At 43.6% G+C, this 17,677-nt stretch overlaps 1 long non-coding RNA gene across 1 annotated transcript; it reads right to left on the bottom strand.

The window, feature by feature from the left end:
• Positions 1-1,214: 1,214 nt before the first annotated feature.
• On the bottom strand, positions 1,215-16,545 carry LOC137531790 (uncharacterized). The gene is made up of 3 exons (XR_011023755.1): positions 16,391-16,545; positions 2,146-2,239; positions 1,215-1,272 (listed from the first exon to the last, which is right to left on the bottom strand). It is a non-coding gene; the product is annotated as an uncharacterized lncRNA (long non-coding RNA).
• Between the last annotated feature and the right edge of the window lie 1,132 nt (positions 16,546-17,677).

Genomic DNA, 17,677 nt, shown 5'->3' with positions numbered 1-17,677 from the left:
GTTTTTCTGTTTTCACCCTAATTCTACGACTTGGCTGGGTCGTGCAATTCGGCACATATGCTGTCCTGCCTGCGTGCCTCCTGCAGGTGGGACAGTGCATGTTTCAGAGTACATGATCCAGCCAGGTCGCTGGACTGTAAATGGGGTGACAAAGGGACCTCAAAGAGTACAGGGGGCCAGAAGAAGCATGAGGTAAGTATAGATAAACTCCCCACAACCACCCCAATTTAGATGTAATAATAAATACATCCAAGGAAAATTTAGGTGCTTGAAAAATGAGCGATTTGCAGCAATGGATTTTCCAAATGAATCAGGAGAGGATGAAAACAGAGAAATATGTTTTCCTCCTGTACTATTAGCGGATAATGCAGCTGGCTTACATTTTTTATAAAGCAATCATTATGTACCAATATCATGTAATCACATTTGTATGATATATTATTTTTCCCCCACAAATCAGTACATGAATTGTACTGTCTATCGCCTTTTCTTTTTCTTTGTGAGTGCTGAATTGTGCTTTTAAGATCACAATTTACATGATTGTTTTGTTATAAACAAAATTATAGGTGTCTGGCGCTCACATAAATTTCCATGAAATAAGAAGCTGTTGCCTTTGGGAACTATTGATTTAAAGATTCAGTGTTTTTAACATACTGCTAATTTGTAAATTATGAATATTCATAAAACCTATGTTTAGCTAATTTTAGAGTTTTAATAGATAAATTGTTACTACAAGAATGATAAAGGTGAAATGTTTAGGAAAGATGTTTTTTTTTTTTTTAAGTGAGGATAGGAAGGAGTAAAGTTATGCAAGATAAAGGGGGCTACAAGGTGACTTTCATACTGCTGAATAGGGCCATTGTTGAAAGGGTTTTCTAAAATACTCGGAAAGCTTCTTAGTCCATCTTGAAACATTATATTACTAAAAGTAAACTATGCGCAGCAATCCAATCACATATGCAGATCAATAATAGATCAATAGTTTAAAGCTTACAATTTAGACACAGCATTTCTCTAATAGTGTTAACTATTAGATTTGCTTGTATCCACTAGACAAAACTAAGGCCCGGCAGATCTACTGTCTTATGATCAGTCCCTATGCCCCAATCTACACCACAGTCTTCACCCTATGTGGCTCATTCACGCTCAGCCTTATGTGATATAGAAACTGATAAAGTTAAGACAGTGGTAACACCAAGACTCACACTAAGCAGCGGCACTGGTAATTCAGAACAGTCAAACAGTCCAGGGTCATTCACAGGAATCAGATGACTGAAATAGAGGGTGAATCAATAATGTGATAAAACAAGCCAGAGGTCATACAAAACAATCTACACCAGATATACAGGGATGAGGCAGAAGAGAGGTAACAAAAAAACTGGCAAAGGTAGGTCCAGGCAGAAATTTGAAGAATAGTCAGGTAACAGGCAATGGGTCATAACAGAAAGCAGTAGAATAACACCAAAACATATTGTCAGCCAATGAGGAAAAGCCACCCACACTTCTGTCCAATGAAACACACTTCCACCCTCTAGTGATTGGCTCTGGCAATAAAGCCAATCGCTTCCTGCTTAGTGATGGTGCCAGAGAGCGTACAGTGAACATCTCACATGCCCTGTTGCCTGGCAACACTGGAGGAAGCCTGCCTGCGTGCACCTGCTGGAACTCTGAAGATACCATCCCCACTCTGCAAGGAGCTCACTCGTTTGCGCCAAATGCTGGAAGTGTCCGACTTGCCATTGGAATGAGGAGGATAAGAGATACTGACACAAAATTTGTGGCTTAATATTTGAATAATAGCCATTAAAACAGAGTCTGAGGTTTTGCTTTTGTAACATTAGATGCTACCTTTTGGATGACATGATACATTTTCTAATTGATTGCTTGGAGTTAAAATTGAGGCTTAAACAGTTTAAATTTGAATACCAGCATAATTTTTAGAGATGGAGCACTAACGTGTTAACCCAGGCTCCATCCTTTGCCATTGTGTTTGTGTGCAAGTTAGAACAAAGGACGTTTTTGATGAAATCATTATGTCATCCACACATCCTTAGATGCTGTCATTATATGAATGACTTTCTGAATTTGTGGTAGGTGCCTGAGACTTTGTTATCACAGATGGTGGCTAAGGTGAACACCACTTACCCAATGATGAAATTCACCCTGGAACACTCCATACACAATATTCAACATCTGGATGTGGATGATGGGATGTTAGTTGACAATCTGTTTACAAAAACTGGTAGATCACACACAAAATATTGTTATTTTGAGAATACAAGAAGGATAACCCATTCTACTATGTAACTCTAAAGAGAACCTCTATCTAGCGCCACCTTAGCACGACCTGCAACAAATGATATTGTTTACAAAACCTACCAGCAGAAACAACTAGCTTGATGTCGATAGTTTCCATTAAATCAATACCCAAATGCAGGGGCATAACTAGACTTAATAGGGCCTCCCTTGTAAAAATGATAGCATGGGGACCCTTGGTCCCTGAACCCCATGCGATTGGAAGCCGGCGAATGGCAGCGGAGAGTTTTCTGATGTGAAGCAGCGTCTGGAAGCAGGAAAAAAATTACACACTCTTCTGCACACAGTTTTTGTGAGTGAACAGTGAGGTTTTTTTGCTAATTGGCTGAACTTGCAGTTGGGGAGAGGAGAAGCCTCCAAAGCCTCTGGGCCACCCTGCGATGGCAGGGTGTTACAGGGGCGATTGCTACGCCCATGCCCAAATGTCTTGAATGTCCAAAAATTCCTGAATGCTGGACAAACATCATCCACAAATGAGGCATATGAGACAGCAGCAAACATGTATGAGATTGGTAGAATAAATCATTCCTCTATCATGACTTCTGGAGAATGTAGGAAAAGTATCAGAAAACAAAATGTGTCCACACTTACTGCAGATAGTCAAGTATGTTCATACAGGTTGTCATGAAATAATGTCAAATTCTTCAGAAGGACTGGCAAGATGGTTGTTTTAAGTTGTTCTCTGAGCTTTCTTTTGTTTGTGTTTAGGCAAGGTAAAGCAATCAGAGATGTAGTAAGCATAGCTGACCCAGAAGTACCGGAAGAGAGAAGCAAAGAGGGTAAGAATGAGGAATAATTTGCCCATTATAGAGGTGCTGTAATGCCATCAATAAGGGAGACTGCATTATTCATAAACATAGTGGGGAAACAATTGCATGGTCATCCCACAATTGCAGCAGGACGTATGTTCTTTATGCATTGAAAAGTCCTTGTGGGTTTGGTACAGCATATAAGTTGTTAGGAGTGTAAATCTGTGGATCCAGGCCATAAGAAGACTATAATGCTGGGCATAGACGGCTCGTTTGTGTGCCGGAATCGAGCCGCTGGCTCGATGCCGGCGCACCCCCGTTCGTTCCGCGCGGGGTGGATCGAGCGCAGTATCGATCCGGCGTGGTGATCGGACACGTCGGATATTATCAATCGAGCCATCAGCGGCACGAATGATAATAAAAAACGAGCTGTGTATGCCCAGCATAAGAGACATTTGATTCCCCTATCCCTAGGTAGGACGCACCAATGGCAACACTCTTTAAACAAAGGCATGGTATTTCACAATTGAAATAGATGGTGCGGGATCATATGCCTCCTTTGATTAGAGGTGGAAACAGTGAGAAGTTATTGTTCCCGAAGTATAAAATGTTTTTGTAACGTTAATATTTTCATGATGATTATTTTATTTTTATTTTTTTGATTGCAATGGTCAAAAAAAAAATCATTTTGAGGGAGGTCTGGTACCTTATGAGAAAGCAGTTCACTCCGGAGCATTGTGTATGCACTTGTAAGACAACATAAGGATAAGGTGGACATAGTATCTGTTAAATGTACAGTGTGTACATAATGGCCCATATGCAATTCACTTTTTCTCCTGAGTTTTCTCCTAGGTGATATTTTTACAACTTGTCATAAAATGCCTTTTAAGCCACCAGCAAGCAAGAAAGTACTCAATAGTAATTTATATAATTTAATTTAATGTATAGTAATTTAAATAGTACTTTTTCACCAACTTTTGGGTACATTTTCAATTGTAAAATGCTGAAAATTTAGTTTACAGAGAAGATGAAAATTATCTCCTAATTAATTACAATTAATTGCATAGGGGCCAATGTGTGAACCTGATGATTAGAGGGTAGATAAAAAGGGGTAGTGCCCAGTAAAGTTGAAGTAAGCCTGGGAAAAGTTAACAAGCACATGGTGTACCCTAAAGAGCTGTTCCCCGGAGGGTGGAATTTATAAGACTCAATAAGGTTGAATCATTTGTTGAAAGGTATGTATTATTCTGCATTCTGGGCTCGATTCACAAAGCCATGATAAATGATATCTGTTCACGCGTTAACATATGGGTTAGCTGCAGCGCGTGAACGGGGAAAGTTAATGCGTGCAAACCTTTACTGTTGCGCAAACCTGGACGTGCGCTAACCCACGCGCTAAGCTCATCACGGCTGTGATAGCATTTATCACAGCTTTGTGAATCGCACCCTCTGTGTGGGCTTGAAGCAGGGGGAATCCACAAATTTTGTGGAAACCTTAATTAATAGAAATAAAAGCTTGTTTGCCACTAGATTACTACCTTTTTCTTTATTCTTAAAGTCTGATTATGCTTAGATTAGACTCTGACTATGTCTGGCCTCTTGTTGCAAGTTGTGAAGCTCTTTTACATCTTGGCTGATTGTCAGCTTATTAAAGTGAACCCGAGGTGAGAGTGATATGGAGGCTGCAATATTTATATAATTTTAAGCAATACCAGTTGCCTGTCCTAATGATCCTCTGCCTTCAATATTTGCAGCTATAGACCCCGAATAAGCATACGCAGATTCTGACAATATTGACAGAACTCAAAAGATTAACTGCATGATTGTTTCTGGTGTAATTCAGACTCTACTGCAGCCAAATAGATCAGCAGGGCTGCCAGGAAACTGGTATTAATTAAAAGTAAATTAATATGGCAGCCTCCATATCACTCTCACCTAGAGTTCACTTTTCTTTAAGTGAAAGATAGATACTTATCTTGGGAGAGGGAAGCCTCTGGATCCTTCAGAGGTTTCCACCATCTTCTTCCGGTTTGCCATTCCAGCACTGTTTTCTTCCAAAGCTCATGGCCGCATTCCCATATGACAAGGAGCATGGTCCCACTGCTACTGCACAGTAGCACGTACCCGCCAAGGCTTCAGCAGAAAAGTCAACCATGATCAGATCCATGCTACTGCATATACGCAAGCCGTTGACAAAGGCTTGTCAATGGTCTTCTGGGAGACAAAGTGCTGGGATAGGCTGGTGGAAGAGAATGTGGGACGACTCTGGATTATCTAGAGGCTTCCCTCTATTGAGGTCAGTAACCATTTAGGGCACTTTACCCTACAGATACACTTTAAGGATTATGAGATCAGGACTAGGGATGCTTACCGCGTTCCGCGGAATATTTTTTTCCGCAATTCTGGCCGGAATTTGGTGATTCCGTTCCGTCGCATCGGAACGGATTTGCCTTAGCGCTATAGCGGAAATTCCGCGGAACGATGCGTAATTCCGGCGGAATGCGGAATTTTGCAAGACAATCACAAGGATCCCCTAGAAGAAGTTTAAAGTGAAAACAACAGGATTTCTTCATGAAAATCGGAATTTCTGCACCAATCAGAGGCTTACAAAATCCACCCAAACGGATTTCTGCATGAAAATCGGAATTATTTCAGCACCAATTACAGTGTTAACAAAAAACAATTAATCCGATGTTAGCAACCAGCTCACTAGCTATCTCACCTATCCCAACCATTTTTTATAGGTCCCAAAGCTTACGCGACACCTCCTGTGGCGCCAAAACCACCGCCATGGAACCACCGCCAGGTCCCATAGCTTACGCGACACCTCCTGCGGTGCCAAAATGACCGCCATGGAACCACCACCAGGTCCCATAGCTTACGCAACACCTCCTGCGGCGCCAAAATGACCGCCATGGGACCACTGCAAGGTCCCATGGCATAAGCGACACCTCCTGCGGCGCCAAAACCACCGCCATGGGACCACTGCAATGTCCCATGGCGTAAGTGACACCTCCTGCGGTGCCAAAACCACCACCATGGGACCACCACTAGGTCCCATGGCTTAAGCGACACCTCCTGCGGCGCCAAAACGACCGCCATGGGACCACCGCTAGGTCCCATGGCTTAAGCGACACCTCCTGTGGTGCCAAAATGACCGCTATGGGACCACTGCTAGGTCCCATGGCTTAAGCGATACCTTCTGCTGCAAAAAAAAATAATAATAATAAAAAAAAACATTCAAAAAACAAAACCAAAAAAATGACCGGGGGTACAGCCACTAGGTCCCATGGGCTACCATTTAGCATAAACAAGGTTTCATTTGCGATTACTTTAATTTTTCCGCCTTAATGGAAATTAGCAAAATTCCGCGGAAATTCCCAAAATTCTGTGGTAATGTAATGGCGACGGAATTATAGCTCTAGCGGAATTCCGCAATTCTGGCGGAACAGAATTTCCTCATTCCGATCATCCCTAATCAGGACATGACTGGACTGTCAATCACCATGTTTCTACTGTTGGTCTGTGGAGAGGGGTGGTGCAAGAGATGGGTGTGGTATTGGGACTGCCCAGTGTGTGCACAAAAAAGCTTTTAAATTAGTTATGGTGGATGAGCCTTATGAATTTCTCAAACTGGGGTTGAGGAACCAAACTGTGGAAATGGGCTTTAAAAGCACAAAAACATTGAGACTTTATGGGGCTCTATGACATGGGTAAGGAGGCATACCTTAGTGTCCCATGACCTCCACAAATCCATTTCAAGTGAGCAAAGCTGTGTATTTTCACCTTCCAATAATTTTAGCACACTACAGGAGTCCTTTATAGCAGCAGATGTATACATGGGTCAACATTTTCAAGCCCTTCGTTTGGGTGACAGCCCAGTAGGGAAAGATGACAACAGAGCACAGCTTACATGGTATAACTTACACTGCTGGTTATTGGCTCAGAATAGATTTATTCACTGTGTACTGTCATTTGCTGATGAACAGCTTTGTAAATGTATTTAGCTCTGGAACATCTGTTAGTGTCACCACTGTTAATGTATCTTACCACATTTTCCTAAACAAAAACAGCAGATGCTTCATACAAAATACATTTTTATTTTCAGTTTGAATGTGCAGAATCAGCTAACCTAGCATTTGACTTAAACCACGGCTTTCCGCAGGGGGGATTTAACCTGAATCTAGATCTCTGGCTTAAGCAATTCAGACATTAATCTCTGGTGTTTATTAAATGAGATATGTTGTTATTTATGCATCAGACTGATAAAATGTCCTGTTTTTGATTTCATTTTTTTTTGTACACAGTTAAGCTGTAAACAGCCTTGATCTGTAAACTAAACACAGACTGGTGCTTGTCTTTGGAAATTAAAACTGCAAGACACAGCAAATCAAATGAATTGTTTGCTAGTGAATTCAAAATTGCAGCAGACGTGCACAAAGTATTGCTCATGAACAAAACACTTGAGCTGGACTGCACTTTTAGCCACTCATCATTTAAAGGTAGCAATTTAAAGGGAACCTGAAGTGAGAGGCATATGAAGGCTACCATATTTATTACCTTTTAAACAATACCAGTTACCTGGCATCATGCTGATCTCTTGGCTGCAGTAATGTGCGTCTAAATCATAAACCTACCTGAAACAAGCATGTGGCTAATCTAGTCAGAACACCTGATCTGTATGCTTGTTTGGGGTCGATTGATAAAATTATTAGAAGCCGGTGATCAGCAGAACAGCCAGGTAATGTGTATTGTTTTAAAGGAAATAAATATGTCAGCCATCATATCCCTCTTACTTCAGGTTCCCTTTAAATTTGTATGCACTGCTTTACTCTTTATTTGACCCTCTTGTAGGTTTGATGTATATTGGTGCAGGTACTGGGTGTCATGTGGCTGTTTGATGCAAGTCCATCATCTGAACTTTGCCAAAATGTGAGAGGACCTTGAGGAGTGGAGTTCAACATCCCTGGCAACAATTCTTTTTTTTAAGATCCTCAGAGAGTTATCTGTCATGAGGTGCCACCATGCTAAAACTCCAGTGACCAGTATGAGAGAGTGTGAGAGTGATTACAACCCCAATTGACACCTGAGAACTAATGAGTAAGATAATCTCAGGAAGGGAAAACCTCTAATTGGGAAAAATGTCATTCTTCACGTAGGGGTTTGTTGTCAGCTCTTTAGACAATAATGACTGTGTGTTGAGTGATGTTGATGGAACAGCACACTGACATACACGCTTATACAAGCTGTACACTGACTACTTTACATTACAAAATGTCATATCTTCAGTGTTGTTCCATGAAAATATATAATAAAATATTGACAAAAACGTGAGAGTGTACTCAACTTTGTGAGATACAGTATGTGGGTGGCCAACAAGGATGAGCAGGCAGATGTTAGAAAGTGTGACCTCACAGCAAATTGGCTCTTTTTCACTCATTAAACTTTTTCACAGAAATTTGCATGTATTTTGCATGAAAATGTGTTTTTCACATGTTTAGATTTTGGGGCAAAATTGCATTGAAGTAATTGGCGCAGACTTAAGCTGTTAGTAGCAAAGCCCCCATACATGAAAGAATCACCACATTTGATAGGTATTTTAAGGAGAGTAGTGGGATCAAGGGTAAAACAGCCTTGTCGTTTTTAAGTAAATCGATTTTAAAGTTATGATGGGAAATTTTTTTTTAAATGCAGTTAAATAACAGATGATGTATCTACCCATTGGAATGGAAAATTTGCATATATATATCGCCAAGGTTGCTGAAAGATCTAGCACATTAGTTCTATAATGTGACAGCAACAGCCAGTGCTCTCATCCACTAAAAGTCCCTTCATCATACACTATTGTCTCTCCTCCCCTACACAAAGCAAGTATGCATTGCTCAGCTGTAGCAAAGAGTTGCACCAATATCAGATGGTGGGCCACCATTGGTGGCCAGGACTATCACCCTGGGGATTAAATCTTAATCCATAGTGATGAAAGTCATAGTGCTTTAGCATGCATCTTTTGTGGTAATGGTGTATCTTATTGGGAGTGTTGGATTCAGGGGCGGACTGACCATTAGGGCACTCGGGCACGGACCGAGGGCCCGTGGTCAGGGGGGGCCCGCCACCCGCCATAGAACCCTGAGCAGCCAGGAGGGGAGACAGCCAGTGAAGGAGGGCGATGGGCATAGCAGCGGAGAAGGGGGGAAGTTTCCCCCCCCTCCTCTCACCTTGGGGCCCCCCTTCCTGGCTCTCCCCTCCGTAATCTGTAGGACAGCTGGAAGCGGCTGACAGCGGGCGGAGACGCTGTTCAGCCACCGGAGGGATCGCTGATCTGTGTGCAGCTAGTGTGGGCTTGAGAAGCCCAGACTAGCTGCACACAGATCAGCGATGCCTCCGGTGGCTGAACAGCGGTAAGTCTCCGCCCGCTGTCAGCCGCTTCCAGCTGTCTTACAGATTATGGAGGGGAGAGCCAGGAAGGGGGGCCCCAAGGTGAGAGGAGGGGGGGAAACTTCCCCCCTTCTCCGCTGCTATGCCCATCGCCCTCCTTCACTGGCTGTCTCCCCTCCTGGAGACACCTACAAGCCTGGCTGCATATACTGGGGAGACCTATAGACCTGGCTATACTGGGGAGACCTATACATCTGGCTGCATATACTGGGGGCACCTATACACCTGACTACATATACTGGGGGCACTTATACACCTGACTACATATACTGGGGGGGCACTTATAGACCTAGCTACATATACTGGGGGCACTTACAGACCTGGCTATACTGGGGAGACCTATACACCTGGCTGCATATACTGGGGGCACCTATACACCTGGCTACATATACTGGGGGCACTTATAGACCTAGCTACATATACTGGGGGCACCTATAAACCTGGCTATACTGGGGACACCTATACATCTGGCTGCATATACTGGGGGCACCTATACACCTGACTACATATACTGGGGGCACTTATACACCTGACTACATATACTGGGGGCACTTATAGACCTAGCTACATATACTGGGGGCACCTATAAACCTGGCTATACTGGGGACACCTATACACCTGGCTGCATATACTGGGGGCACTTATACACCTGGCTATACTGGGGAGACCTATACACCTGGCTATACTGGGGAGACCTATACATCTGACTGCATATACTGGGGGCACCTATACACCTGACTACATATACTGGGGGCACCTATAGACCTGGCTATACTGGGGACACCTATACACCTGGCTACATATACTGGGGACACCTAAAGACCTGGCTATCTATACAGGAGACACCTATAGACCTGGCTATCTGTACTGGGGACACCTATAGGCCTGGCTACCTATTCTGGAGACACCTGTAGACCTGGCTACCTATACTGGGGACAGCTATAGACCTGGCTATCTTAACTGGGGACATCTATACAGGGGCGTATCGGAGGAACATAGCGCCTGTGGCAGACACTGAAATTGCGCCCCTCTCCTACACACACACACACACGCACACACACACACACGTACACACACACACACACACACACACACACACACACACACACACACACACACACACACACACACACACACACACACACACACACACACACACACACACGTACACACACTTGGTCAGAACACCTTGCCCAATAATAACAGTTTATGTTCTTGCAATGATACAAGTCCCCCTAGTATTAATAGCCCCCCCCCCCCCCAAGTATAGGTTGCTAGAGTTAGCTCCCCAAGTATAATTAACCAGAGGTAGCCCCCCAGTATAGGTAGTCATAGGTAATTCACCCAGCATAGGTAGCCCCCAGTTTAGGTTGCCCTCCCAGTATATGTAACTAGACGTGTCTCCCCAGTATAAATAGCCTTCTTAAGCATAAGTGGTGAGAGGTATACCCCCAGTTATAGAAGTCCCCCTAGTATAGGTTTGGCAGGTGTCCCCCAGTATAAGTACCCCTCAAGTATCCCAACAGAATAGGTAGAGAGAGGTGTCCCCCAGTATAAGTCACCGCTCCAATATCAGTGATGCCTCCCAGTAGGAGGAGGCAGCCATGGCGCCCATGGTGCTGTGGCGCCCATGGCACGAGCCATGCCTGCACCCCTCTAGATACGCCTCTGCATCTATAGACCTGGCTATCCTAAATGGGGACATCTATAGACCTGGTTATCTATTCTGGGGACACCTGTAGATTAGGCTACTTATACTGGGGACACCTATAGACCTGGATACCTGCACTGGGAAAACCTATAGACCTGGATACTTCCACTGGGGATACCCTTTGACCTGGTTACTTATACTGGGGGCACCTATTTTGGGGGAACTGCTGCCAGATTAACTATTTTTGGGGAACTGCTGCTGCCAGATTAAGTGTATTTTGAGAAACAGCTGCCAGATTATGTGTATTTTTGGGGAACCGCTGCCAGATTGTGTATAATGGGGGAACTGCTGCTTCCAGATTCTGTGTATTTTGGGGGAACCACTGCTGCTACATGTATTTTTGGTGATCCGCTGCCAAATTATGTATATTTGGGGGAACCGCTGCTGCCAGATAACGTCTATTTTGGGGGAACGACTGCCATATTATCTGTATTTTGGAGGAACCTCTGCCAAATTGCATGGATTTTTTGTGAAATGCTGTCAGATTACATGTATTTTGGGGGGAAGCACTATGGCAGAGTGCAAACTTCCCCAGCAGACCTTTTACACCACTGCTAAGGTCATGTATATTTTGCCCCACCCATGACCACGCCCACATTCTGTTGCGTGACCACACCCATCTTTTGGCGCGCCGCGCTATGCGCGGCGCAGCGGTTTTTGTCGCTATGTAATATCTCAATATAACATATTTACTGTTGTCAATAAATTATTATATCTTAGTCTGTAAAAATATAACGTGAAAGGTGGGAAACACTGGTATGTGGGGCCCCATAATCTCCTATTGCCCGGGGGCCCCATGAGTTGTCAGTCCGCCCCTGGTTGGATTAAAAAAAATGTTGGCATGCAGAAACAATAATCACTAGGTCTCCATTCTGCCTTGGCACAGTAAAAGGTAAAAAAGTATAAAGCAAAAAGGACAAGGATTAGCTCAAGTGCAGAAATAATAAACTTTACTGAGTGCACCATTGGCTCCCTATATTACCTGCTCTGTATACAAATAGTGTTTTCTTCAATTAAAGTGCATTTCTATTTTTAGGGTGTCATCTTTCAAAGGGCCTCATGCAGTAAACTGCAGTAAAACAGCTGTGCTTCTGCTACACACAGCAATTTTACAATTACCAGTGTCAGGTGTGTGTGTGTGTGTGTGTGTGTGTGTGTGTGTGTGTGTGTGTGTGTGTGTGTGTGTGCGCGCGCGCGCGTGTGTGTGTGTGTGTGTGTGTGTGTGTGTGGAGCGGGGGGGGCGTCAACATGTTTAGCTGTAAAGTGTGAGGCGTTAATGGGTTGACTGGGAGTACTGCCCTGGTGCTAGTAATGGTAAAATTACCATGCACTCCCTGCCCATGGTAACTTTACTGGAGTTCAGGCCCAATTAATTCTGCCCCCACATTTCAGTCTCTGCAGCCTCCATGACAGTGTATATCAGGGGTGCCCACACTTTTTCGGCTCGCGAGCTACTTTAACCACTTCAGCCTACAGCGTCGAAAATCTTAAGCATCCAAGCAATGTTCACCTCCCATTCATTCGCCAATAACTTTATCGTTACTTATCACAATTAATTGATCTATATCTTGTTTTTTCCGCCACTAATTAGGCTTTCTTTGGGTAGTACATTTTGCTAAGAGCCACTTTACTGTAAATGCATTTTAACAGGAAGATTAAGATAGAAATGGAAAAAAATCATTATTCCTCAGTTTTTGGCCATTATAGTTTAAAATTAATACATGCTACAGTAATTAAAACCCATGTATTTTATGTGCCCATTTGTCCCGCTTATTACACCATTTAAATTACGTCCCTATCACAATTTATGGCGCCGATATTTTATTTAGAAATAAAGGTGCATTTTTTCAATTTGCGTCCATCACTATTTATAAGCTTATAATTTTAAATAAATTAATAAGATACTCTCTTGACATGTATATTTAAAAAGTTCAGACCCTTAGGTAACTATTTATGTAGTTTTTTTTTTTTTTTATTGTAATTTTTTTTATTTTTTTTTTAAATACAAAAATGTATTTGGGTAATTTTAGTTTGGGAGGTAAATAGCTAATTTTAGATGTAATATAATGTATTTTTTTATTTAATTTAGGTATGTGGGTGCAGTTTACTATTTGGCCACAAGATGGCCACATTCAAAAAATTCCTAGATGCGAACGATCTCGCATCTAGGAACTATAAGAAGAAGGTGATGTTTCCTGGGGGCAGAAATACCGCGCTCTCTGATGAGAAAGCGTCGGCATTTCTGCCGGAGACTAATGCTTCATACACACTTGAGATAAAAGTCTTTGGAAAATGAAAGATCACAGACCAATTTTACCCCCTTCCATGTAGTATGAGAGCCATACCTACACAGTCTATTCTATGGAGCTGAACTCCACATCAGATAGAAATCTTTGCAAGATGCTGCACACACAGATGCTGTACAAATGCAACAGATCAGTGTCTGCAAAAGATCTGTTCCTGCAAAATATCCGTTCCTGCAAATTTCATTCATAGTCTATGAGATCTGCAGATCCTCATACACACCTTGTTTAACAGACAATCATCTGCAGATCAGATCCACCAGGATGGATTTTCAGATCTGCAGATGATTGTCTGATCTGCAGATGACGTCTGTTAATCCAGGTGTGTATGAGGATCTGCAGATCTCATAGACTATGAATGCATTTTGCAGGAACGGATCTTTGGCAGGAACAGATCTTTTGCAGATACTGATCTGTTGCATGTGTACAGCATCTGTGTGTGCAGCATCTTGCAAAGATTTCTGTCTGATGTGGAGTTCAGCTCCATAGAAAAGACTGTGTAGAGTAGGGCTCTCATACTACATGGAGGGTGGTAAGATTGGTCTGTGATCTTGCCTTTTCCAAAGACTTTTATCTCAAGTGTGTATGAAGCATTAGATCGGTGAATGGGAATTATATTCCCATTCACTGATCGGGGGGGGGCAGCGGGAGCGCGCGCGGGCGCGCGCCCGATCGCGCGCACGACACGGCTGCAGCAGCAGTGCCCATCTGGACGGATATATCCGTCCAGATAGGGCGAAGTGGTTAAAATTCGCCGAGGCCAGGAGATCTACCAACATTTCAAATACTGACCTTAGCATTAATAATGCTGGTATATTACTATACAAGTCTTGTATAGTCATATAACAACATTATAAATGCTAAGTTTAGCATGGGACGACCACAAATTGCAATCTCATTGGCAGAGGATTTCCCCACAAAGGCAATCTCATTGGCAGAGGATTTCCCCACACAGGCAATCTCATTGGCAGAGGATTTCTCCACACAGGCAATTTTATTGGTAGAGGATTTCCCCACACAGGCAATCTCATTGGCAGAGGATTTCCCCACAAAGGCAATCTCATTGGCAGAGGATTTCCCCACACAGGCAATCTCATTGGCAGAGGATTTCCCCACACAGGCAATCTCATTGGCAGAGGATTTCCCCACACAGGCAATCTCATTGGCAGAGGATTTCCCCACACAGGCAATCTCATTGGCAGAGGATTTCCCCACACAGGCAATCTCATTGGCAGAGGATTTCCCCACACAGGCAATCTCATTGGCAGAGGATTTCCCCACACAGGCAATCTCATTGGCAGAGGATTTCCCCACACAGGCAATCTCATTGGCAGAGGATTTCCCCACACAGGCAATCTCATTGGCAGAGGATTTCCCCACACAGGCAATCTCATTGGCAGAAGATTTCCCCACACAGGCAATCTCATTGGCAGAGGATTTCCCCACACAGGCAATCTCATTGGCAGATGATTTCCCTACACAGGCAATCTCATTGGCAGATGATTTCCCCACAAGTGCAATCTCATTGGCAGATTTACCCACAAGTGCAATCTCATTGGCAGATTTCCCCACAAATACAATCTCATTGGCAGATTTCCCCACAAATGTACCCCCACACAGTGACAATAACCCCCCTCCCCACCCCAGCATATTTGGCAGCAATCCTTCCCTCAACTAGGGGTGCCCACATTAAGCTCAGTTAAACCCCCTGCCACCCCCAGCCCTCCCTCCCCTCCCCCCGCATGGCTTCTATGATTAATAACTAAATCCCCTTTCCCCTGCAGCCCCACAGTAAACTAATTGGCCCCGACCTGCAGCGCGACCCGACCTGACCCACCAGCACCATAATTCTATTCCCCACCTTGGCAGCAATGCAATTCCTCCGCTCTCCAATCTCCAGTCCAGTCCTTCCAAAGATGGATGCGGTGGTAGAAGCCCGCGGGACAAGGGGGAGGCGTGGCCACAACGCTTGACCATCACAGAGGAGGCAGAGAAGACGCTCACAATTGGCTCCTCTCCAGCCACGCCTCTCCCATCGGCGCTGCTCAATTGGCTCCTCTTCCCCTCCAGCCACGCCTCTCCCATCAGCGCTGCTCAATTGGCTCCTCTCCCCCTCCAGCCACGCCTCTGCCATCAGTGCTGCTCAATTGGCTCCTCTCCCCCTCCAGCCACGCCTCTCTGTTTAGCCGCGCCTCTCCCATCAGCGCTGCTTTGCTCGGAAGCAGATTCTGACAGCCGCAGCACGACACAGAGAACACGCGCGGCTATATTTAACAAGACGTGGCCAAGAGGCCGCGATCTACCAAATAGGCGGTCGCGATCTACCGGTAGATCGCGATCGACCTATTGAGCACCCTGGTGTATATAATTTTAAACAGATGTAGTACAGCCAGGTTTCCCACCTGCCACAAGATGTCACTGTGGCAGGTGGAGATTGTAATATGCTTTACTTGTTTATCCAGCACATACAGTAGATCCATATATTTCTTTAAATGACCATATACTATAAGTACCAGAAACAAATCTGCTGGCTGATCACAACTCAGCAAGCTGAAAGAGGAGGCCATACATGAATGAACAGCGTCACATAGATGCTTTCTTGTTCAATATAAGTGGATATGTTGTTAATTATATAGTATTTTACATACATTTGTATTTCCATTAACTTCAATTTCCTTTTTCATTAAAAAGGGAAAAAAAACTGTTCTTCAAAAGAAAACCGCTGTAACACTTTGGTCTGAAGTGTGTAGAGAAATTTTTATATGCAATATAATATAGTCATTTGAGCTGAATTATTATACAAAAAATGTAATTGTTTTAAGTATACAAGATTGCCAGCGAAAATGGCTCTTAGTAACAAAGCACTGTCAACTCACTGGCTCAGTCAGACCTCTGGCCTCTCCTTTCATAAACTTTCTTTTGCCTCTTAGTATCTTTCCCGAGTTCCTGTTTGACCTCTGTTGTCAAGGAGATAAATTCATACTTAATTCTCTGGCTTTAGCTTGCTGTCTGCTTTTTAATAAGACAAGTAAATGACAGGAGGTGGACAAATCTTACTAAATGGAAAGATAACACTATTAGAATCTCATCTTTTTCATTGTACTGCAAATATGAGCTATTAAGGCAGAATAGCAATTGGAAATGTAAATTACACAATAGGCATCTTTCCACTTGTAACATGGTCATGCAGACCTACATGAGAGTCGGTTGCCAGGCAACCAATACAAATGGTATGCTTGGATGTTGCAAGTTACTATGGAGCTTCATGCCAAGCTTCTATTCAGACACAATGATTATGACACAGGAAAATCTGTCCTAACTCATCAATATAAAAGTTAAAATGATAACTTGAAGCCAGGTCATTTATCCATAATGCCGTAGAAGTTAATAAACCAGCCACCAGAGAAGAACCAGAGGAAAAAAAAAGATATCAATAGAAGGTACTCACAAACTCAAGTTGCCAAAGAAGCAAACACTGCAAGCACACATGGGGAATAACCATCCCCACTCAAATAAGCCAGAAAACCTTCCAATCAGGCTACAATCTGAACAAAAAAAGATAATGTATATGAACATAAACTATCCAAACACAACAGGAGTATCTGGGAGTGGTAGGAAGCAACCAATTAACATAAAACATCTAGAGATGGCCCCAACCTCCGAACCGCACCACAAACAACTGTTTGTGTAGTGACGGCCATGCTGGACTGGTGCGCACCATGGTCAGAGTTCAGGCCATGGCGGTTTTCAAGCCCATATGGTTGCCGGGCTGTGGTAGCTCAATGATAGAACAACAGTGACTGTCAGGTAGGTATATGCAGTGATGGGTATTACAATGTACACCTGTCACACACAGACAGGTACCGGACAAACTCAGTGACACTGCGTGCACTCACGTAGGTAGGTGGGTGCACTAAAGTGAACAACAGGTAGTACGTATATGCAGTGATGGACATCACAATGTGCACCTGTCACACACAGACAGGTACCGGACAGGCACAGTGACACTGCGTGCACTCAAGTAGGTAGGTGGGTGGGTGCACTGTGAACAACAGATAGTAGGTATATGCAGTGATGGGCATTACAATGTGCACCTGTCACACACACATAGGTAGTCACTGAATGTGCTGGGCCTGGCAGTGGCACACACAGTAGGAATTACC

This window comes from Hyperolius riggenbachi, chromosome 9 (genome assembly GCF_040937935.1).
Source record: "Hyperolius riggenbachi isolate aHypRig1 chromosome 9, aHypRig1.pri, whole genome shotgun sequence".
NCBI classification, from domain to species: Eukaryota; Metazoa; Chordata; class Amphibia; order Anura; family Hyperoliidae; genus Hyperolius; species Hyperolius riggenbachi.
The sequence above is the reverse complement of the archived record's forward strand: the minus strand, read 5'-3'. Positions and strand labels throughout refer to the sequence as shown.